Below are 23,294 nucleotides of genomic sequence, written 5' to 3'. Positions count from 1 at the left end.
TGTGTTGCAGTCGTTCATCACCTTTTGTTAAAGGAGAGAAAATGCCCTCTATTCTCATGTCAAAAATGAAAGCACATGAGCAATCCAACTCCCACCACCCCCCCTCCTCCTCTTTAGCTTTTACTTAGCACATTCCGATGTGCCTGTGGTTCTCGGAGTGACAGGAAGTGAAGACAGGCCCAGAACTGATCCTTAAATCTACACCAGTTTAAGGATTGATTCATAGCCGCAATTGTCTAAATTGACGGCTCCATGTCTTTCTTAGCAGATAATCCATTTAACCGGGTCAGGTGACGAAGAAGGTTAAATATTTGTTTCAACACAGAATCCACATCTTAGAAGCCACAATTTCTTTATTATTAACATCCTTTCTTCCTGCCGTTCTCCTCTGATTGTTAGAGGAGCGGCTGTTTAACGGTATAACACCAGAAGTTTTCTCTTATCCTATTTTTGGACAAGGTAATTGGATTTTAAATGCTTAAGAGTACAACCTACAGAGGACGTAGTTGCGCAATTTGCCGACAGGATATGTGCATCGGTACGTTTAGGCTGTATATAACATAGCAGGTAATTTCTAAAATATCAAATATTATCGGTACAAAAATAAATGTTTCACTATTTAATATCTAAAGTGAGATGACATTTCTCGCAACTGCAAAAGTTAAGATTTGCTAATGTAACAATCGAACAGTTTTATACGCCAGAAACGTCCTAATAAAATATTTTTCGAGTACCTATTTGTAGTAAACCGAAACTTTTTTTTATCTTTCAGCTAGTTGCTTGCCCATCTACTATCAATACGGACTGCTAATACAAAAGCTACAAATGGTTTCTTCTAAAACAATTTATACATTTTGGATGACCAACACTCTGCTTTGGAGTTAGTGCTGTCGTTAATACTTAGATATTATCTGACCGGGGAAAAAAAATTATGTCACTGAATTCCTATTAGGGAAGGTTATGCTTGCCTTGGAAAGAGTACTATGAAAGTGCCCTAGAATGAATCGTGGATGAGAAGATTATCCTAGGAGCAGAGATTACGTAGAATAAGTCTGTATTGTCTGTCGAAGGGTCATGAGGACTCGAAACGTCAACTCTTTTCTTCTCCGCCGATGCTGCCAGACCTGCTGAGTTTTTCCAGGTAATTCTGTTTTTGTTTTGGATTTCCAGCATCCGCAGTTTTTTTGTTTTTTTTTGTCTGGAGTTTAGGTGATCTCGATGGAAGAAATGCCGGGGAGAGGGCTTGATAGGATGAATGATGCAACTGTATTTTCCTGATGGGAGACTGTAAACTAGAGGTCTTAGATTTAGGATAAAAGGTCTGCCATTAAGGACTAAGATGAAAATTCTCTTCATTCAGAGAGTTGTGGTCGCTCAGTTGTTGAGTTTTTTCAAAGCTGAGACTGATAGATTTTAAGGGAACCAAGGGACATGGGGATAGAGCAGGAAAGTGGAGTGCAGGTTGAAGATTAGTCACAATCTTATTGAAGGATGGAGCTAAATTGATGGCCAAATGGTCTACTCCTCCCATTTCTGATGTAACATTGGAGAATGTATCTGATCTCTCATACTGGTCAATGGTAGTGGGCCAAATGCAAAGACTAATATATTTCTAGAAAGGTATGACATTATACCATTAAGCATAACCATTGGGTTGATGGAGAGTAAGGGGAAAGTTTTCCCTACCATGGGTTATGTCCCCATTTCTATTGCTTTGATATACCTCACCCCAGAACTTTTTGCCTCTGCATTATAGTTCCATTTTTGTGAAAATGTAAAACATTTGACTCAAAAACAGAAGTATCATTCAGGGGTTCTGATGAAAGGTCAAGTAAGGCTGGTTAGCTCTGATGGTTAAAGCATAGTGCTTAATAATGCCGCTGTATCGGCAGAGGTAGTTTTTGGGGCCTGCCTCTTCTACTTGCCCATTGTGATATCATGGAATGACTGCTAGAGATAGAGAAGTGTGGAGAGCCATGGTTAGCAATCCTTGGACTACCAAGGAAGCTACATGAAGAAAGAGAGAGATGGATGGTCGTTGACCTGAAACAGTAACTCTTGTTTCAATCTCCATGGATGCTGCCTAACCTGTTGAGAGTTTGCAGCATTTTCTGTTTTTATATTTCAGATTTCCAGTGTTTGTCATATTTTACTTAGCTTGAAGAGTATAGTTCAGGAGTCAGATTGGCATTCTCACTCCTAAGTGTGTTTGACCAAAGAAGTGAAACTGTCCTCACTGGGTGGTTTCACATGCTTGCCACTCCAAGCCAACCCCAATTTACCTTGCTTCTGGAATACAACACCATGTTGAATTTTGTAGCTGGTAGTCAAACAAGCAAAATCCATTGTTGGGATGGTGTTTTTGAATAACTCACTTCCTTTGATGTAAACTGTCACTTCATTCCACTGTACTATGAATCATGTTTTGTTGATGAGTTTGCTGTGTACATGAACTTCCATGTGTGCAGACTTCATTATAAATTCACCTCTGTGGAGGGATAACTTTGATCAATCCAATAAAACTGATCAGTGTTGGACCCATATTTGTAATATGACAGTGCCCTTATTTGTAATTTATCAATGTCCAAATTCACAGCCCACATAAACACCATTCTTTTGAATTAAAATGTAACCTTCTTGATTTGTGTCACCCTTAATAGTGATTTAATGGAAGTATTCAAAATTATGAGAGATTTTGATTGAGTAGATAAGGAGACACTTTCCACTGGCAAAAGGGTCGATAACCAAAGGGCACAGATTTATGATAATTGGCAAAAGAATCAAAAGGGAGATGAGGAGATCTTTTTACACAGCAAGTTGTTATCATCTGGAATATATTTTGTCCGAAAGGCTGATGGAAGTAGATTCAATAATAAATTCAAAAGAGTATAGGATTTAAATACTTGAAAACAAAAGACTTACTGGGCTATGGGGAAGAGCAGGAAGTGGGACTAATTGGATAGCTGTTTCAAAGGCCCAAAGGTCCTTCGTGCTGTAAAATTCTATTATTTTATTCTGTTAATAACTATAGGCAAAAGTTTAAATGTACTGATGTAGCTGAGGCCTGATTTTGTAATGCTTCATAAGTAGCATAGACCCTTGTGGGTTGTGAAATCGGGCAGGCAGTTTCCAGCATCTGCTGTAATATTGCCCCTGAGCTGCATGGCTATGCAGCAGCCTGAAAAGTTCTGTGTGGGCCGTGCAGAAATTGGCCCCTTTAGTTATTGCGCATGCTTAGCTACACAAAAAGAATTTAAAGGGCCCACACACTTAAATGAATTGACCACGCACTACAAAAAAAGAGGGTATGTTGATCTCCTGTGGCATGTGCTAGATTTTGCGACAAAGGAAATGCCCAGTTTTGAGGAGACTGCTCTGAAGTATGAGCCATGTTATCCTTGCTAAGTTAACTTAAACAGTTCCCACATGGGGTTTCACATTTGCTGGCTCCTCACCCATAGCTTGATTATATATGTGTGTGTGTCTGAGTCTTTGTAATGCCTTGCCTATAAAAGTAGACTTCTTAAAGCTGAGTTTCGAGTGTTGCTTGCAAAACACAATTTTCTCCCCTTGCAAGTTTATCGTGCATTTTCCTCTTTGCACTGATTCTTTCACATTTGTTTTGCATTATGAGACTTTTATGATTGCAGTTTGGATTTGCTCGTAAAAGGAATTTTATTAGGAGTCTCCGTTGCATGGCACAATGTAGGTGAAGATAATGATTTTGTGAGAGGTCAGGTGCAAGCTCAGTTGCACCTGAGGTTTTATATATGCTCCACCCTTACCCAAAAACCTATGTTTACAAATCCGGTGTTAACTGTATCAGAAAGAAGTAGGATAAATATCCAATTCATAAAGAAATTTAAAGTATTTTGGGTTAAATATAGACAAAGATAATCAAGTATAGATAGAACAAGACAGTAGCTGTGGTGACCCACAAAGGAGAGTTATTTTTGGAAAGTAATCCCTCTCACTGTCTGCTGAAGATTTAAATTCTTTGCCAGACTACACTCCACAAGTACTAGTGAAGATGATGTTATTCTTGATCAAAGGGACCATCAGAACTGCTCCTGTCCTCACACCATGTACACACACACACAAATACACATTAGCAGAGATTACTGGATAGCAATCAGAAACACAAACACTTGCTGATTGTTTCTCTCCCTATTACAGGGAGACTGAGGACAAATGTAATGCTACTCCACTTCAGTTTAGCTAACTCATTATTGGTCAAACCTGGAATCTCCCTGCATTTGTATAGTCCAGTTGTTTACTGGGCAAGCTCTTGTGGTTAGTTTTTTTTTGCCCATTGGGTAGGAGCCCAGGCTGTGACTTAAATTTTCTGGCGATCCCTGCACTTGTGCCAAGAAGGAGCTGTCCTTTTCCAATAAAACCTGTTGAAGGAGCTGTCCTTTTCCAATAAAACCTGTTGAACATCTTTCTGATACCCCAGCTGCACCATAACCTGCCAGAGGTGTCAGGGGATGGGGGCTGAATTTGCTGGTGCCATGACTCAGTCAAAGGCTGCTGACTGCCCTGATGGGTTAACAGAATTTAGTGGTGTAGGGACATGGGTATTGTGGCTATTCTATAAAATATAGGAAGGACTCCATCTACCTAGAATTACAGTATATTCAAAACATAAGTTATTTATCACATTCATGATCAAAAATATGGTTAAAATTGATAGTAGAACAATTTTCTTTTAATTGTCAACAATGGGTTAAATAACAGAAAAAAATGCATGATTCTTCTGCCCCCTGCTTGCTTTATGACCACACCATGATACAATAACATAAAAGCAAAAAACTGGAAATCCAAAACAAAAATACCTGAAAAAACTCAGCGGGTTGACAGCATCTGCGGAGAGGAATACAGTTAACGTTTCAAGTCCATATGACTCTTCAACAGAACATATACAGTGACAGTTTGTTATTTTGAATAGGCAACGTGAGATCCTGAGTAGACACATCACTTAAATCACTGCAATATCCATTTTCATTCTTTTCTGCAATTTTCTCCACTTCCCACAAACAGCAGTTCATGGAGAGGCTTGGTCTCATGAGTGCTGGCTTCCTTCTTGCACCTCACTCAAGTGGCCGTACTCTGTGTGGGAGCCTGGATGGAGAATTCTTTCATTATTTCATGTCACCCATCACAACTGAGGCCAGGGTTAACCTCACCTGCAATGCATGGAAAATTAAAGGGACCTGGGAGTCCTGATTGATAATAAATTGGAACTTTTGCAACAATGCTCAGTGGTAGCGAGTACACCAAATCGGATAAAAGTAAAATACTGCAGCTGCTGGAAATCTGAAACAAAAACAGAAAATTGCTGGAAAAACTCAGCAGGTCTAGCAGCATCTGTGGAGCGAGGGACAGAGTTAACATTTTGAATCTGTATGATCCTTCTTCACACTTCCCAGCACCCCCCACCCCCATCCTCCATTTACTGTTTTTGTTAAAGCAAATCAGATGTTGAGATGCATTAAGATGTTAATATTGAGTGGCAGTCATGAGGTAATCTTGTCACTTTATAAATTATTAGCGTGACCACTTAAAATACCATGTATAGTTCTGACCGCTGCAGTACTGAAAGTATATTATAGCTATTGAAAGGATACAGAAGCAGTGATTGTGAGAAGCAATTATGCAAATTGGGAATTTTTTAACTAAACACCATAAGATAATATGAGTGTTGGTTCTAAAGAGACTAGCTAATGTACAGCAAGTCAAGTTGTTCCACCTTGTCCGAAATGGTGGAACCTAAGGACACATCCTGTGTGCGAGAGGTGAACAGGTTAAGTTCAAAACAAATCTGTGGAAACATGGAGGGGAATTTTAATCCCCCAAAATAGGAGCCTTTGAGCTGAGTGAGATGTGAAAATTTTAAAAATCTTAAACTTGAACCCACCCACATCTAGCTTTAATGGAGGTTGGCAACCAACCCAGTCCCAGAGGCGAATTGCTCATTTCAATAGAGTTGCATGCCTCAAATCTCATCTCTTTTCCATTTTGAACGTTGGCCATTCTGGAAACTCAGCAGCCAGAGGGAGGCAAGGACAGTGCATGGAAGAGGTAAGTTGTTTTCCAGCACTAGCTGTGGACCAGAATGATTAGGAATGTTTCCTACAGGCCCAAAGCAAACCTGCTTCCCTACCCGTGATCGCATTCCCCAAGGTACTTCACCCCACCCCACATTTCTGCCTCTGATCTCTGCCCAACCCACCATGATCAACTCCCGACGCTTGATGCCATTCTACACCCACCTCCTCATCCACTTGCCATCTCTACTCCAGCAATAGGAAACTTACTTGCTCCTGGCCTGTGGCCTCTTCTGCAGTATTCACCATCTGACAGGGAATCAAAACTATTAATCAGGGCTGGCTTCCGTTGCTGATCCTGCTTTTTGGGTAAGGGTGGAGCATATGTAAAACCTCAGATGCAACTGAACTTGCACCTGACCTCTCATGAAATCATTATCTTCACCTACATTGTGTCATGCAATGGAGCCTCCCAATAAAATTCCTTTTACGAGCAAATCCAAACTGCAATCATAACTTAAAAGTCTCATAATGCAAAACAAATGTGAAAGAATCAATGCAAAGAGGAAAATGCACGATAAACTTGCAAGGGGAGAAAATTGTGTTTTGCAAGCAACACTCGAAACTCAGCTTTAAGAAAATAAAGGGCAGAGGGTTTCCACAGCGTTCAAGAATGCACAAATTTCCAGGTTTTCCAACCAGAATGCCTTCCTCCCCACTCTCTGACCTTTTAAATCATACTCTAGTAAAGATTGAGGTCATTATTTCAGTGAGCAAATGGTAAAACTATGCAAGAGGCTCCATAGGGAAACAGTGAACACAGATGGCATTAATCAATTCAATGCTAGTTTGTTCAATTTCTTTAAGAAAATAATATTTTGGGATACAATATTGAGATGTGACACCGTAAGAGTACAATACTTGAATGAACAGGTGACTTTGACCTATGGTTTCCAAAGTTTTCTATAGCTGAGGGTTTTCTTGACTCATGTCTGGGTCTGTTGCAAACTAAATGAAAGAGATCAATTGTCCTGATTGGTCTGAATTCCATTATCATTGTATCATGCAACTACCAGTCTACTCGTAGACCATGATCATGTTTTGCCTATCATTTTTGCCTATGTCTAAACTATATTTCCTGGGAATTAGAAATTTCAGTCACTATGAAAAAAATGATAAAAAGTTTTCATAAAGTATTTTTCAACATTTTGAGAACAAAAAAGAACTTGCAGTTTATAATGACTTTCACATTCTCATTACATCCCAAAGCATGTTGCAGCCAATGAATCACTTGCAGTCCTTTGTGCAGTGAAACGTGACAAACAATAAGATAAAAGTGACAGTTTAATCTGGTTTTGTGGATGTTGATTGAGGGATAAAAGCAGGAAAGCATACTCAGAGGCATTGATGCTGCTGTTCAAATAGTAACGTAGATCCGATACGTTCACCTGAAGTGGGAGATGGGAGGTTTAGCATCCTATATGAAAGACAGCATTTCCAACAATGTAGCACTCCATCAGGAGTGAAGTGACATGTCAGTTTATGTGCTCAATTGGAGCACAAATATTGGAAGAAGCCTACACTGAGAACCAGTTAGAAGACACGCCTGGCCCTATTTGTAGACAGAATCTTAAAGCAAGCTCTCATCATGAGCCCTTCACTTGAATGCCCATTGTGCTCAAAGCATAAACAATTATGTCCAAACTTGCTCAATAAAGTAGACCAAAACACTATTCTTACAATAAGCCATTTTTATTCTCCTTAATACAATGTATTATCACAACACTTCCCCTCCGTGTGAGGGTATATAGTGTTTGTATTCCAGTACCTAATCTATTGTTCCCTGTAAAGGCAACTTGCAGACTCCTACTATGAGCTCAAATGAACTGGCAGTTTGTATCTCTGGAGTTCTGAGATACTGTCACTGGTTTTCCTTATACCTCACCCTTTCAATCAGCTGAACTCCTTGTCTTCAGATCTCTGATTTCTGCTTGGCTGCTCTCCAGCCTGATGAACTATTTTGGCAGCTGGTCTCCCATCCTTGGTGGTAAGGCTATAAAATGATCAGCATGTGCGTTCAATTGCTCGAGTCTTTTGCACTTCTGATCAAGTGACCAGATTCTTAAACTCTGGCACTATTAAACAAAAATAGTTTCCTTAACATTAAATGGAAAGTACCTTCATACCATGTTACACCTTTGCTTTCTAACCACATATGCTGGCGTCCTTTAGTGTTCACAGAACAGGTACGGGCAGTTTTAATTGGTAGTAACAAATATGAAATTATAATGTGTAACTCCGTAAAATAAAAGCAGAAAATGCTGAAAATACTCTGCAGGTCTGACAGCCAGTGTGGAGAGAGAAACAGAATTAATGTTTTGAGTCGAGTATGACCCTTCTTCAGAACCAGGGTAGAAATGTGGTGTCTGTTTACGCATAAAACCTGAGGATCTTCTTATCGTGTCCACAGACAGTCTATACATGGCCCAGCCAGAACTGGACACATTTTTGCACCTTGTTGTTGAATTCAGCAAGATCTGCAATAGTGCAGGGTTCCTCTAGCGATAGACATTGCAGGAGATGTTGCATAGTCTGTGGCTCAGTTCCACATTTACAAGTTGTCGGGCAGGTTGTATATCCCCATTTGCTTAGTGACACCTTTTGAACGACCTACACCAGTCCTAAATCTGTTAAGGCACTTCCAGGTTGCCCAGTTGCAATTAGCTCCTGGGGGAAGGCTTTCATCTGGTAGAATTTCCACCACGCACAGCAAGTAGTGTATAACCTGAGGATAAAAGAACAAAAGGGAAAGTCAGGGATGGTTTAGAGATTGGGAGAGATCAAATGAAAAAGATGTAATGGAACAAAAGGCAAAGGGCGTGGTAATCTTTGTAGCAAAGAAACAGAGTGAGTTTTGTCCTTCCTTCCCCTTTTTCACCCTATCAAAGGCATAAAACCAATTTAGGTGAGTCATATTTGATTTGAAACACTAAGTTTCTATCTCCACAGATGCTGCCAGGCCTGCAGAGTATTTCCAGTATTTTCAGATTTTTATTTCAGATTTCCAGCATCTGCAGTATTTTGTTTTAATTATTATAGAATCATTGATTAGTTAAAGCATAGAAGGACGCCATTCAGCCCATCGTGTCCATGCCGGCTCTCTAAGAACTACCCAGTTTGTCCCACTTGCCTGTCTTTTGCCCATAATCCTGCAATTTTTTTTCTCTTCAGATAATTATCCAATTCTTTTTTGAAAGCAACTATATGTAAGTTTGTGTCCATATTCTAAATCACTTTGCGCCTTTAACAGAGATTGAGTAGAAACATAGTGCATGAACAGGGGTATTTATGTGCAAAAATTTATTTGTAAAACACTGGAAACTAATGCTACCAAGTGAATAAGGTGAATTTATAGTATGCACACACCACTGCTTTTGCAACCCAATGTTCATTCTCAACCTTGTGGGTTCTAATTTTATGTCCTATGGTCTCTAGAGATTAACAAGTGGCTGGTAACTTTGAAACACCTGTATGTCTGGTGATGCAGAAGGTCATCCATCTCTAGACATTGCCAAATCTGATATGTCAGCACCAGGCGCAGGGGTTTCTTGAGATACTGTCACCTCTACATCCAGGAAGGCAGAAGTATGTTCCACAAGCTTCTTCTGGGTTATGTATTTGCACAGGATTGCTTCCAATCAGAGTGATATCTGGCGAACTCTACATAATACCCTGGATTACACTGTACTGGAGCATGTTCTCATCTGGAGCATATCATCTACTGGAGAAAGATTGGTGCATTCTAATGAGTTGCCTCAATCCCTCCTGTAAGGCAATCTGCAGTGTTGCTCTTACCAAGCCAAAGCTCTCAAAACATTTACAACTTTCACCATTTTGCCACTAAAAATTTCCACAGCTGACCTTATTCACTAAAGCAGCTACATGACAAGTCGACAGACTTGGCTGCACTGTCAACCTCAGGCTGGAAAAGCATTCCTCAGCTGCCTTACCATGCCATTCAATCTGTTCAGTTTGTAGCCACAGTCCTATTAACATCCTGAACTTGAACACCGTATTCCCAATGGAACCAAATGAGGCATGTGCATCATGATCCAGTATCCTCTACTCGAGGGGATCTGCTAAGAAATGCCTCAAAAAGATTCAGAGCAATTTTGCCTTCTCTGAACATCTTTGTGCATCGCTCAGGATTTGCATGGTAACAGTCACTCACCAATAGTGAATATACCTCCCTATGCTGTTCAATTGGTGACTTCCTGCCGTTAAAATGTCTGGAGGTTTAATGTTCCTCCTTCTCATCTTACTCTTTATCTTGAGAAATGGCAGTAGCTGGACCTGTGGTCCTGTCAACTGAGACATGGTTATCTTAAAATCAGTCATGGCGGTATGTTATGTGTGAAAGTCTCTCCTTTATTGCCAAGATACAGTGATAGAGCAGGTGCACAGATTAAGTTTTATATCTGTATGGGTGAGTCAGGGATAATAGTTTCACATTTGAGGACAACAGGTTCTATTTATCCTCAGCTGTGTGAAGTCGTACATAGAACATTCCAATTTATTCAGATCATTTCAAATGTAGGATATAAATGACAGTCAGTGTACATATTTATTTTTCACAAAAATGTTTCCCATTCTTTCACTGGGTAGGCCAGCTCATCTCTAACTGCCTTAAACTGAGTGGCTTTCAGAGGGCAGTTACATTGCTGTGCACCTATTGTCACATGTAGGCCAGGTCAGGTAAGGATGCTAGAATTCCTTCCCTAAAGGACATTTATGAACCAGATGGGGTATTTCCTTGATAGTTTCATGGACACCATTACTGAGATTAGTGTTCAATTTCTGATTTATTAATTGGATTGAATTTTCTACCAGCTGCCATGGTGGGGTTTAAACCTACATCCCCAGAGCATGACCCTGGATTACTAGTCCAATAACATTACCACATACCACCATCTCCTCTAAGAGCCACTGACTTTAATGGACAGTGTATGCTCCCCTTACTAACATGCATTTATAATAATAGTTTGAGTTTTCTCCACATTTGGGGTCTACTCTATAACCCATTTGCCTTCTGTGCCATTCAGATGGCCAAGTTGTCACCCCCTAATTTTCAATGGCTGGCCGCTTGTTTTTCAGGAAAGAAGCAGATGGCTGTTCACCTGAAAACACTAGTAGATAGTTCCTAACTGATGGGGTTGGAGGGAGGTGGTAGCTGGAAGAATTGGCAGTCCTGGTGGCCATTTCATGACCGGGGAGGGTGAAAGAATCTGAAGTTAAGCTGTGGACTCTCTAACTAGCCAGGGAACAAAAGGTCAAGGACATATAGTCTTAATTCCATTTTCAGTTGATCAATTGAGGGAGACTGATGGGTGAGGCAAGTCCTCCCTCTGGTTCAACTGGTCAGAAATGGCAGATATTTAATACAATAGCGACACCGTGTAAACTCTATTTTCCATGTTATAAGGAGTAATGAAGTACTGAAGTTAAGCTAATTGCACACAAAAAATTGCATTTGGGAGTGGCTAGTGGTGGTTGTGAACCCCTCATGTGCAGACCTGAATATTGTAATTTTGGTGTTTATCAGAGATAAGTCAAGATTGGGCAGATCCCAGAATTATCTTTAACACCAAAGTGCTGAAAATTGCTGCCAGAAGAAAATTGGGAGGATTTTACATGAAGAAATGTAAGATATTAGACCTGAAAACAGGGATATTAATACTACTAACATGGAAATCGTACCTGCTGCAGGGATGTTGAGCTGGCATAATTACCAGTAACAAGGGCTCCATTCAGAAATAAATGGTCTTCATTTAAAGTCTGGAAGGCAAGTTTGCTGACATCATCTTCAGTTAGTTTCATTGAGCTACAACACTGTTCTGCAGCGTTTTCCAAATTTGCCTTTGGAGGGTTGATTTCAATTAGTTTTAAGGATTTTTAGACCTCCAGAACTTTGGATAACTGCTGTGGAATGCTTTCAGTAGGAAATTTTTTTTATTGCATTCCTAAGTGGTCAGTCCTGGACCACAAGTTACATACAAAGACATAGCTATTACTGAATATTCTACATGCAGCTACTAATAGCCAATTGATCATACTGGGTTGTTTTTTAGCCAAGGGGATGCAGGCTTTGCAGATGGACCATAATTTTAATGCTCTGTATTTGTCATTGACGTTTTATTTAAAAAATCATCCATTTAGTAAATGCACTTGTGATCTGAAACACGACCTCCTCCCTATCTACGTGTTTAATTCTTGATGGATATCAAGTTAGACAGTGTGCCTTGATGACTTCTAAAGGTCAGTTCAATAAGTTTCTGACAGTCTGAAATTATTTTTTGCTGTATCAGTCTGTGTCACAAAATAACACCGGATTTGGCATTAGTCAACCTTTTGGAGAATGACAATCCAATGGTGAGCTGCAGCTCACCTTTTTCAGGTGCCTGATTAGCATGAGTTGATATGCAAACCTGCTTTGCCATGAAATAGAAATTTTACATCCCCTTTCTCCCATATCAATTGGTCAGGTCTTCTGGCGGAGGTACCAGGCAGAGAAAAGGAGTAAGAGATTTTCCCCAGAGGAGACAGAGAATTGGAAGGCATGTCATTCCCGGCTAGTCTTATATATTGCATAGTGAAAGAATGTTTTGCCTAAAGGATTGTGAGCAGTTTGCATCCTTATGCTGTTGGCTAGATAATGGGACATTTTAAAGGGAGATTTTAAAAAGGGATTAAAATAATGAGAATTATTTTTCGATTGATTCTTTTTTTCCATAGATCTCCAAGGATTCTTTCTGCACAATATTTCTTATTCATTATGTTTGCCTGGAATTTAAATTAGAGTCTGGTGGAGAAAGAAGTAAGGGCTATATTTGTTATTAGGCGATTTTTGCTTCATGGCAAAAGTACTTTTTAAAAAAACACATTACTGAGGCAGTAAAACACTTAAATAAATAAATCTAGAATTTCTGTTTATTTAAACATGTTATTCATTTAACAGTTAATAATTTAAGAAAGAAGCCTATTTTTGGAAAAAATAGGATTTTTAAAAATTCATTCATGGGATGTGGGTGTTGCTGGCTAGGCCAGCATTTATTGTCCATCCCTAATTGCCCTTGAGAAGGTGATGGTGAGCTGCCCTCTTGTACCTCTGCAGTCCATATTGTGTAGGTACACCCACTGTACTGTTAGGGAGCAAGTCCCAGGATTTTGACCCAGTGACAGTGAAGGAACAGCAATATATTTTATTTCCAAGTCAAGGTGGTGTGTGGCTTGGAGGGGAGCTTCCAGGTGGTGGTGTTTCCATGCCGCCCTTAGTCTTCTAGATGGTAGCAATCGTAGGTTTGGAAGGTGCTGTGTAAGGAGTCTTCGTGAGTTCCTGCGGTGCATCATGTAGATGGTACACACTGCTGCCACTGTGTGTTGGTGGTGGAGGGACTGAATGTTTGTGGATGTGGTGCCAATCAAGCTGGTTGCTTTGTCCTGGCTGGTGTCAAGCTTCTTGAGTGTTGTTGGAGCTGCACTCATCCAAGCAAGTGGGGAGTATTCCATCACACTCCTGACTTGTGCCTTGTAGATGGTGGACAGGCTTTGCAGAGTCAGGAGGCGAGTTACTCACCGCAGGATTCTTAGCTTCTGACCTGTTCTTGTAGCCATAGCATTTATATGGCTAGTCCAGTTCAGTTTCTGGTCAATGATAACCCTCATGATGTTGAGATTACGGGGGATTCAGTGATGGTAATACCATTGAATGTCATGAAACAATGGTTAGATTCTCCCTTGGTGGAGATGGTCATTGCCCGGCACTTGTGTGGCACGAATGTTACCTACCATGTGTCAGCCCAAGCCTGGACATTGTCCAAGTCTTGCTGCATTTGGACATGAACTGCTTCAGTATCTGAGGAGTCATGAATGGGGCTGAACATTGTGCAATCATCAGCAAACATCCCCATTTCTGACCTTATGATGGAAGGAAGCTTATTGATGAAGTAACTGAAGATGGTTGGGCTAAGGACACTACCCTGCGGAACTCCTGCAGTGATGTCCTGGAACTGAGATGATTGACCTCCAACAACCACAACCATCTTCCTTTGTCCTAGGTATGACTCCAACCAGCAGAGAGTTTCTCCCCCCAACCCCCCAATTCCCATTGACTCCAGTTTTGCTAGGGCTCATTGATGCTGCACTCGGGCAAATGTTGCCTTGATGTCAAGGGCAGTTAATCTCACCTCACCTCAGGAGTTCAGCACTTTTGTCCATGTTTGAACCAAAGCTGCAATGAGGTCAGGAGCTGAGTGACCTAGTGGAACCCAAACTGAGCATCAGTGAGCAGGTTATTTCTAAACAAGTACCACTTGATAGCACTGTTGATGACCCTTTCCATAACTTTATTGATGATGGAGAGTAGACTGATGGGGCAGTAATTGGCCAGGTTGGATTTGTCCAGGACATACAGGACATGTGAACAGGACATACCTGGGCAATTTTTCACAAAGTCGGGTGGTTGCTAGTGTTTTACTGTATTGGAACAACTTGGCTAGGGGCTGGAGTACAAGTCTTCAGTACTATTGCCAGAATATTGTCAAGGCTCAGAGCCTTTGCAGCATCTGGTGCCTTCAGCCATTTCTTGATATCATGTGGAGTGAATCGAATTGGTTGAAGACTGGCATCTGTGAAGCTGGGGACCTCCAGAGGAGGTCAAGATGGATCATCCACTTGGCACTTGTGGCTGAAGATTGTTGCAAATGCTTCAGCCTAAGCATAGATATATTATTTTAAACATTTTATTCTTTTACCTCTTGTTAATTTATGTAGTTTGAATGGATTTCTTTTTCTCTTGTATACATTTGTTGAGAAGGTTGTTTTGCCCTGACATAAGCATTTTTCGCAAAGTGCAGGATCTGAAATTTCTGTCAGGCCAGACAGCCACCTCACCATTCCTGCATAAGGTTTCCATTTTAGCAGTATTAATATCCCTGTTTTCAGGCCCATTATCTTGAATTTCTTTATCTGAAAGACTCCCAGCTTTTCACTGGCAGCAATATTCACCACTTTGGTGTTAAAGATCTGCCCAATCTCGATTTGCCAAAGTTACAATTTTCAGGTCTGTGCTAGCTATGTGTGCGGCTTCACCTCCACTGGTAACACCCATTAGCAATTAATTTACTTTTACAGTCCAATTTTGGAGTGGACCTTAAACCTACCCAAGTAGAGAGACCCAGATCCCATCCCGAATTGTTGGTATGGTGTTAATTATGTACATCGGGTAGGTCCATCACTTCGCATCAATAAAGGTAATTCAGTGGTGTAAACAATAGGCCGCTGGCTATAATGCCTGCGTGATGCTGCATCATTCCACAAATGCATGAAAGACCCTGGAAAGATCTAAACAAGGCGTAAAATTTCTGATTACCTGTTCCTCAAGGAACTACAGTTTTTGAAGATAATTGATTCTGAATTGATCAATTACCTTAACCTACAGAGATTTGGGCTCTTGCTTGGGGCTTTCATGAGACTCTCACTATATATTAGCTGGTGTGAACTCTGGTGAGACCAGCCACGGATGAAAATGACAGAATTCCAAGAGTAAACTGGGACAGCCCCTAGACCTACTCCTTTGATGTGGAAAAGGTGGATGGAAATCTTTCTTTCTCCCCCACCACCAGAAGTTAAATGGCCTTATTTATTGGGATGAAATGCCAGTGGAACAGATTTGGCCTCAAATTCCTAACCCCCCACCCCCACCCTCACCACCCCAGCAGTAAAGTATATTCCAGGAATTTCAGCCTCATGATGTCTGAAATGTCTCACCCGAAAAATGTGACATCTGGGAATGTGATGTGCCAGATGCCCTTAAATACTTTTATACAAATAGATTTTTTGAAAATGCTTACTTTCTCTGAATATTCTTTTAATAGGAACTATTTTAACTGGAGCGATGCCATACTTTAAAAGTTTTGCATTATATATGCATTAGGCTTATATAGAGTTGTTTGGTCACACTAACAATTATATTATGTATATATAGCTAAGTGCACTTAATGGAATGTAATCTTATAGGAATTAAGTTCTAATTATCCCTGGAGTTAGATGGCTCTTTTATGCCCTTCAATCTGAGCTGATTGACAGTATGATGTAATCCTGTCCTTTGCTTTGTAATGAAACATTTTTGAGAAACTAACTGAGACAATGTATGAGCATAAATAAAACACTCTGCTGCGGGATATAAGAGGCTTTTGGTTTGGATGCACAGATGAACAGATAATGTTCTGAGTAAAAGGAGTACCAGCTATGGAGCCAAACAAACAATGGAAAGTACTAAATGTGTACCACACAAGTATAGTGTCAATCAAACAGAAAATAAAATGCTGCAGAGCATGAAATACTTGTTGGTCTACAATACGGTGCCAAATAAGCACCAGGCAGCATGCAATGGAAGCAAATGGTCAGATGCCAAGAGAAAGCCAGGGCACAAGTGACTAAAGGACAAATCACAGAGCGGAATTTGGCCATCAGTGAGACTCACTCCCACAGATGATCTCTCATGCACGGGATTCCCAGCCTGCCAGTAATTACTATCGGATAATTTCAGATGAATAAATCACGATTGTTAGGGTTGATTTCCCAGATGATCTGCTGCCAGTGCCTAAGTCTTAGGACACTTATGGCTAGCATATAAGAAAGACTTTTAATTGCACCACTTTGAGTTGGATTTACACTGTTACCTCAGAGATGAATGCACAGTATTTTGTACTACTTAGTTTTTCTTTTTTCCCCAATGTTTCATTTAAAAAAAAATACTTTTTAATTGTAATTTATTGTACAACTTGGGAGCACATTTGAAAAATCAACAGCTAAAATTAAACATTGTGGTTTATGGCGGCTGTGGTAATGAAAGCAGATAGCTTGTCATGTAAAACATTTTCTTTCTTTGTTAACATAGCCAAGGTAGCATGTGAAATAGTACATGTACCCGGCAACAGTCATTGCCCTCACAAAGTTACAATGTGACCTCTATGCAGTGGTCTTTGATCCTCAGCAGTTTGTTGGCACATGTACAATAAACAAGATGATGCTGCATCTGGATAGGATTAAGTTTGTAAATGATCAGATGATTTTAACACAGTTAAAGCTCAGGATGGTTAACCCTGTTGATGCCTTGATGGTCATCCTAAAGGAGACTATGTGAGCTGAGCATTGACAAAAAAGAGAAGAGGGGTGAAATACCTTTGCCCTGATGTTTTGGGCGTAGGGGACCGTAATTTGCGATGTGCCTGTGGCCATTGGAAACAAGGTGGGTAAGACACAAAATTCGTCTACTCTCTTCATTTCCATGATTATAGCGTGGCCACAAGTCACTCCCACGTAGCCCTGGTCTCCATTTCAGTGCAAGTGTCCTCCCCTCATGCCGAGAAATATTGATCACAAACCACGTAGCCTTCATGTAGCCTTCCTTTTTAAAGATGTGGGGTGGAACTTAATGCTGGCTGAGGAAACGGGGAAAGTGCCGGAGGGTGGGGCACTGAATGAGGTGGGAAGTGAAGTTTGAAACTCCCGATGTCAGGATAAAAGCGTTGAATTCTCCTGGTGGCGGTTGGAAGTGGGACAGCCGTGCTGGCAGTACACAGCGTGAAACTAATTGTAATAAATTTGCAATGTTTTAACAAGTTGTTAAAACACAAGTTTTTTCAATTACATACTATCTTCACAATTAAGTTGGAGGCACATGGGAAACATAGTCTTCACTTTCATGAGCAGTTACAGCTGGGGTGGAACAGGCGAAGGTCTTTGAGGTTGAAGCTGAGCAAGTGGGAGATGGTGGCGTAGAGGTAATGTCACTGGACTAGTAATCCAGAGGCCTGGGCTAATGGTCTGGAGACCCAGGTTCAAATCCTACCACAGCAGCTGGTGGAATTTGAATTCAATTAGCAACATCTGAAATTGAAAACTAGTCTCAGTGATAGTTTCATGGTTACTATCATCGATTGTCGTAAAAATCCACCTGTTTCACTAATGCCCTTTAGGGAAGGAAATCTGCCATCCCTTAACTTATCTGGCCTATATGTGACCCTAGATCCACAGCAATGTAGTTTATACTTGACCGCCCTCTGAAATGGCCTAGCAAGGGACTCAGTTGAAGGGCAATTAGGGATGGGGAAATAAATGCTGGATTTGCCAGTGACAGCCACATCCCATGAAAGAATAAATAAAAAAAAAATTGGAACTGTCTGTTGGAATACCTGGAAGGTTTGCTGGAAGAGGGAGAGGAGGCTGAGAAACTTTGTGGAGCAAGTGAAGGGTGGCTCAAGGAGGGTCAAGAGGGATAGTTTGAGGGACATTGAAAGTAAGATTAGGATGTGGTCAAAGAAGTGGTTCCAGAAGACCAGGGTGATGGACATTTGTCCATAAGCTCAAGGTTCTGTTTGGGGCCAGGTCATCAGTGGAGGACAGACTTTTACCTGGCAGCACCTGTTCACTTTCTGATCCAAAATGGGTCTCATCCATCCAATGATCCTGGAGGCTTGGGCAGAACAGGAGCAGCACAGAGGAAGAATGGCATTGAGTCAGGTACAATGGTGGCCAGAAAATCAACATGGGGTGGCATCAGATACTGACAGTGGTCAGGGCAGAGGCAACCTGGGGCCAGTATATTGATGAGCAATAATTCACCATAGAGTCCACCTCACACACCATAAGACTGAGAGGCAATACTAAAGACAACTGAGGGAGGCAGTCACTGACCAGTGTGCTCTCCTTCACTATTACCTACAGTTCCTTTGAGAGAGAGAAATCCAATGTCAGTAGCATTAAAAGTCACTGTGGCATTGAACTTCTATGCCAGCGGCTCCTTCCAGGGCTCCATGGGTGACATATGGCGTCTCACAGGCTGCATCACCAATGGGTTATTTGAAAGGGATGGAGACTTTGTGCACTTCAGATCGGATCAAGAGAACCAGGCCGTAAGATCAGTGAGCTTCGGTGTCATCGTGAATTGCCCACAGGTATAGGGGTTATCAACTGCAACAAGTGGTGATCAGAGCTCCCTCAGACCAGACTGCAAAACAGAAAAGAGTTCCATTCAGTAAATGTGCAATTGGTCTGCAACCATTGGAAATGGATTCTCCAGATGTGCGCTTGGTTCCCAAGGAGCTCTCATGATACATTCAGCCTTCGCAACTTCCAGGTGCCACAGCTATTCAAGGCCCCCGCACGCCTGAATTGTGGGTGACAGGGACTCTCCCCTCAAAACCTGGCTGCTATCAGAAACCCTGGAACCCCAGCTGAGGAGCAGTAATGCTTACCATGGTTTCACAAGTGCCACAATAGAGCAAACCAGTGGAATGCTGAAAACTAGGTTCTGCCACCTGGACCCCTCCAACTGAGCACTACAACATGCGGTGGAAAGGGTGTCAATGGTTATAGTCTGTGCCCTGCAAAACCTCACACAACAGAGGCAGGGGCCCTTGCCAGTTAATCATAGAGGAGCCACACTCCTCATCAGACAAGGATTATCAGGAGAATGCATTGGGCCAAAAAGGCCTGATGTTAGGGCCTCTGGATCAAAGCTAAAGCCATGGAGAGGCGCGAGAGGGAGGTCCATGACTCCCTCCTCCTGAATAGGTTTCGGTAAGCATGATGCCTTTGAAAAACAATCAGCTCTAGGCCTTACGCCCATGTGACCCCAGAATCTCCGCCTGACCCCAATCACCAATGAACGCAGACAAGCCACTCCATCCTTGCCACCCCATTCACTGAGTTGTCCGTACTTGCACTTCACCCCATACATGATTGCCATTTACCTTGAAAGTGGTTGCCCTGCTAACCAGGCGCCACCAACAAAACGATCAACAACACAGGAATAAATTGAGCAAAAATATTCAATAACTCAAACATATTCTGCAGTCTAAAGCTGTAACCCCCATGCCACGCTGGTGTGGCGGCTACAAGCTCTTACATTTACATTTATAATAGCTATGACATGGTGCAACCCTGACACCTGAAATGGAGGCAGGCTGCTGAGCGTGATGTCCTGTTACTGGAGATTATCTTGGTGCCCAACTTCTAGGTGCTCAAAGTCCAAACTCCACTGGAGTTTAGAAGAGTGAGGGGTGATTTGATTGAAGTATACAAGATCCTGACCTGCCTTGACAAGGTGGACATGGAAAGGATGTTTCCTCTTGCGGGTGAATCCAGAACTAGGAGGCACTGTTTTAAAATTAGGGGTTGCCCTTTTAGGATAGAGATGAGGGGAAATTGTTTCTCTCAGACGGTTGTGCGACTCTGGAATTCTCTGCCTCAGAAGGTGGTGGAGGCGGGGTCATTGAATATTTTTAAGGCAGATGTAGATAGATTCTTGTTAGGCAAGGGAATCAAAGGTTATCAGGGTTAGATGGGAACATGGAAATCGAAACACAAGATTATCAGCCATGATCTTATTGAATGGTGGAGCAGGCTCAAGGGGCTAAATGGTCTACTCCTGTTCCTATTTCATATGTTCTTAAAGCATAAAGGGCCCCAGCATACTAAGGGGCATCTGCACAGATGCAGGTGCATCCTTTAGGACCTAACCTACTGGAGACACTGGGGTCACTGGCAGAGGGGATGCGGAGCACCTGCTGGCCCTTGGAGCACCCTGAGAGGAAACCCCTGAAATGGCTGGCTGGTTCCTCCTCCTTATTGGTGCTTGCTGGCACCTCCCTGATTACCTGAGGAGGGGGAGGGGCACATGGAGCGAGATCCAAACAACTTGTCTCTTCGTGCCTGACCACCGCTACATATGCAAGTCCGAGCGCATATCCAGCAGCCGCTGACTGGTCTGCTGAACCTGGCTCACCATGACGATTGCTAATGTCTTAACAGAGGAAGCCAAGTACTGACCCACCTGACACATGGCAGAAATCATGGCCTGAATGGTCTCCTCCATCATCTGTGCATGTCTACTCAATGCCTCTGGCAGCTCTGCTAGATGTTCCCCAGACTGTCTCTACATCTCTATTGGGTTTCATGTAGCTGTGACCAGAGGTCTGTCATTGGCCTGGGGCTTAGCATGGGCCTGGTCTCCAATAGTCCTCTGGCAATCAGGGCCCTTGACTGTCTCAGCCTCTATCAGCTGCTCTGACATATTTGTGATGTTTTCACCAGATTGTGACCCCAGCTCCAACCGCAATTGCAAAACCAGTGAGGTGACCGTATCTGTGCTGGTGAAGGGTGCAGGGGAAAGATGTGAAGGTGCACCCTCTGAAGCTTCAACGCCCTGCTCCTCAGAGATGGACCGCATTCTCATGATCGATGGAGAAGACCATCCCTCCAGAATGCAAGGACTGAACAGAGAGAACCGTGTTCCCTTTTTTAACAATCCCTCTCCCCATCCCTCTATGATGTGTGTTTCCTTTTTGCCTAGTGGTTGGCACCCTCACTCTCTTCTCCCTGCAGCCCTACCTCACCATCTGTGATTGCCCAGCTTCTCTACACTCCGACCAACTCCACTGCAGGCATAGCATCCTTATGTCGGGCATCCCTCCACCAATCTTTGCCCTTCCTTTGGATTTTCTCCTGAAGACAGAGGGGGAGAATGTGTTTCATTTTAATGGACACCTAATCTCCTTATCACTGTGCATCCCTCTGACAGATAATGGGGCCTCCCAAGTAACCCATCACACCACCACTCTCATGCCAATTGCACAACAATGGAAGTATGAGCCTGAAAATTCAGGCCACCATACTTTCAGGCCTCATGAAGCATCTGCTGCTGAGGCTTACACTGCATTCTACTGCCTGCTCGCACCCTCCCTTCACTGAAACACACTGCTTGTTGTCTTCTGATCTGACGCCACTGTTCTACTCACCCTGGGGGTGCGGTGTAGGTCGATGATCCTTTTCCCACATCGAGCCCATGTAAACCTGTGGGCACCCATGGCTGTTAACTTCCAGTGTAATCTCTGTCCAGGCCTCTTTGGCTGGGCTGGAGGGTCTCCAGATGCTGCCGGCAGGTGTTATAGAGTTGATCTTCAGACAACTTTTCTGAGTGGAAACATTTAACTTAATTTAACTTTTATTAAGACAGCAGCAGCAACTACACATGCGTCAAACTCCAGAACTAAATAAGAAATCTCTTGTAGAGATTCCCCACGCTGTTAACACACTGGTTTACACAGATCATGTGATCTTACAACACAGAATTATTCTTAAAGCTACAGTCCTACATTTCCCAAAACTATAATTACTACATTCCTCCCCCTTTTAACTTTTCTGTACATTTTGTATTTACAAGGATATTTATCTCATGATATTACAATATTTACACAGGTCATGAAATTACAAGTTCAGTCTTTCAGGTGGTTTCATGATCTGTGTGGCATGTTGTAGCTCCACGATTTCAGATTCTATAGTAGGAAACACATTCTCTGGAACCATATTAACATCAGGTACCTCATTAGGCACACTAAGTTCAGTGTCTTCCACTCCGACAGAGACATCGGGCATGTCTATCCTTGGTTGAGCAACTTTAAAAGGAACTACAGGTTCAGTAATGGTTACAGGTGGAACATCATTTTGTTGGGGTATCTGCCTTTTTCTTAAATGATTCACATGCTTAGAGGTGACCCAGCCCTCCACTTCCACATGATACAACAATGGTCTGGGTCAGTGCTTATCTTACCAGGTAACCACTTTGGTCCTCTACCAAAGTTCTTTACATATACTGCTTCTCCAGCAGTAAATTGTCACTCACGACTATGCAAATCGCTTTCTGGTTCCCTTGACTTTTCTCTACCTCCCCCTCCAAATTGGGAAGTATTAGGCTTAGTCTTATCCAAATAAAGTGCTTCATCAGTAATTCTGCAGGTGTTGCTCCTGTCATAGCGTGGAGAGTTGTTCTGTAGTGAAATAAAAAACAAGCAAGTTTGGTCTCCAATGAATCATCTGTTAACTTTTTCATTCCTGCCTTAAAAGTTTGTACTGCTCTTTCCGCCAGTCCGCTTGATGATGGATGGTACGGTGCAGTCTTCACGTGGTTGATACCATTGAGGCTGATAAATTGTTGGAGCTCGGCGCTCGTGAATGCAGCACCATTGTCTGAGGCAATTACCTCTGGTAATCTGTGGATGGCAAAGCTCTAGCATAGTTTTTCTATGGTAGCGCTTGATGTTGGCAACTTTACCTCCATAAACATCTAACCACTTGGAATAAGCATCCATAATCAGTAGAAACATAGTTCCAAGGAAAGGACCAACA

The 23,294-nt window shown here is 42.1% G+C and overlaps 1 long non-coding RNA gene across 2 annotated transcripts; it reads left to right on the top strand.

Moving 5' to 3' along the window:
* Nucleotides 1-112: 112 nt before the first annotated feature.
* Nucleotides 113-22,307, top strand: LOC121278294. 2 transcript variants are annotated; one of them, XR_005943093.1, is made up of 3 exons: nt 113-567; nt 773-1,141; nt 21,204-22,307. It is a non-coding gene; the product is annotated as an uncharacterized LOC121278294 (long non-coding RNA). The 2 variants fall into 2 exon arrangements; XR_005943092.1 differs by lacking the exon at nt 21,204-22,307 and having other exon boundaries at nt 773-2,543.
* The last annotated feature ends 987 nt before the right edge of the window (nt 22,308-23,294 follow it).

The sequence above is a fragment of the Carcharodon carcharias genome, chromosome 5, assembly GCF_017639515.1.
Source record: "Carcharodon carcharias isolate sCarCar2 chromosome 5, sCarCar2.pri, whole genome shotgun sequence".
Lineage (NCBI taxonomy): Eukaryota > Metazoa > Chordata > Chondrichthyes > Lamniformes > Lamnidae > Carcharodon > Carcharodon carcharias.
This window is presented reverse-complemented; position numbering and strand designations above follow the sequence as displayed.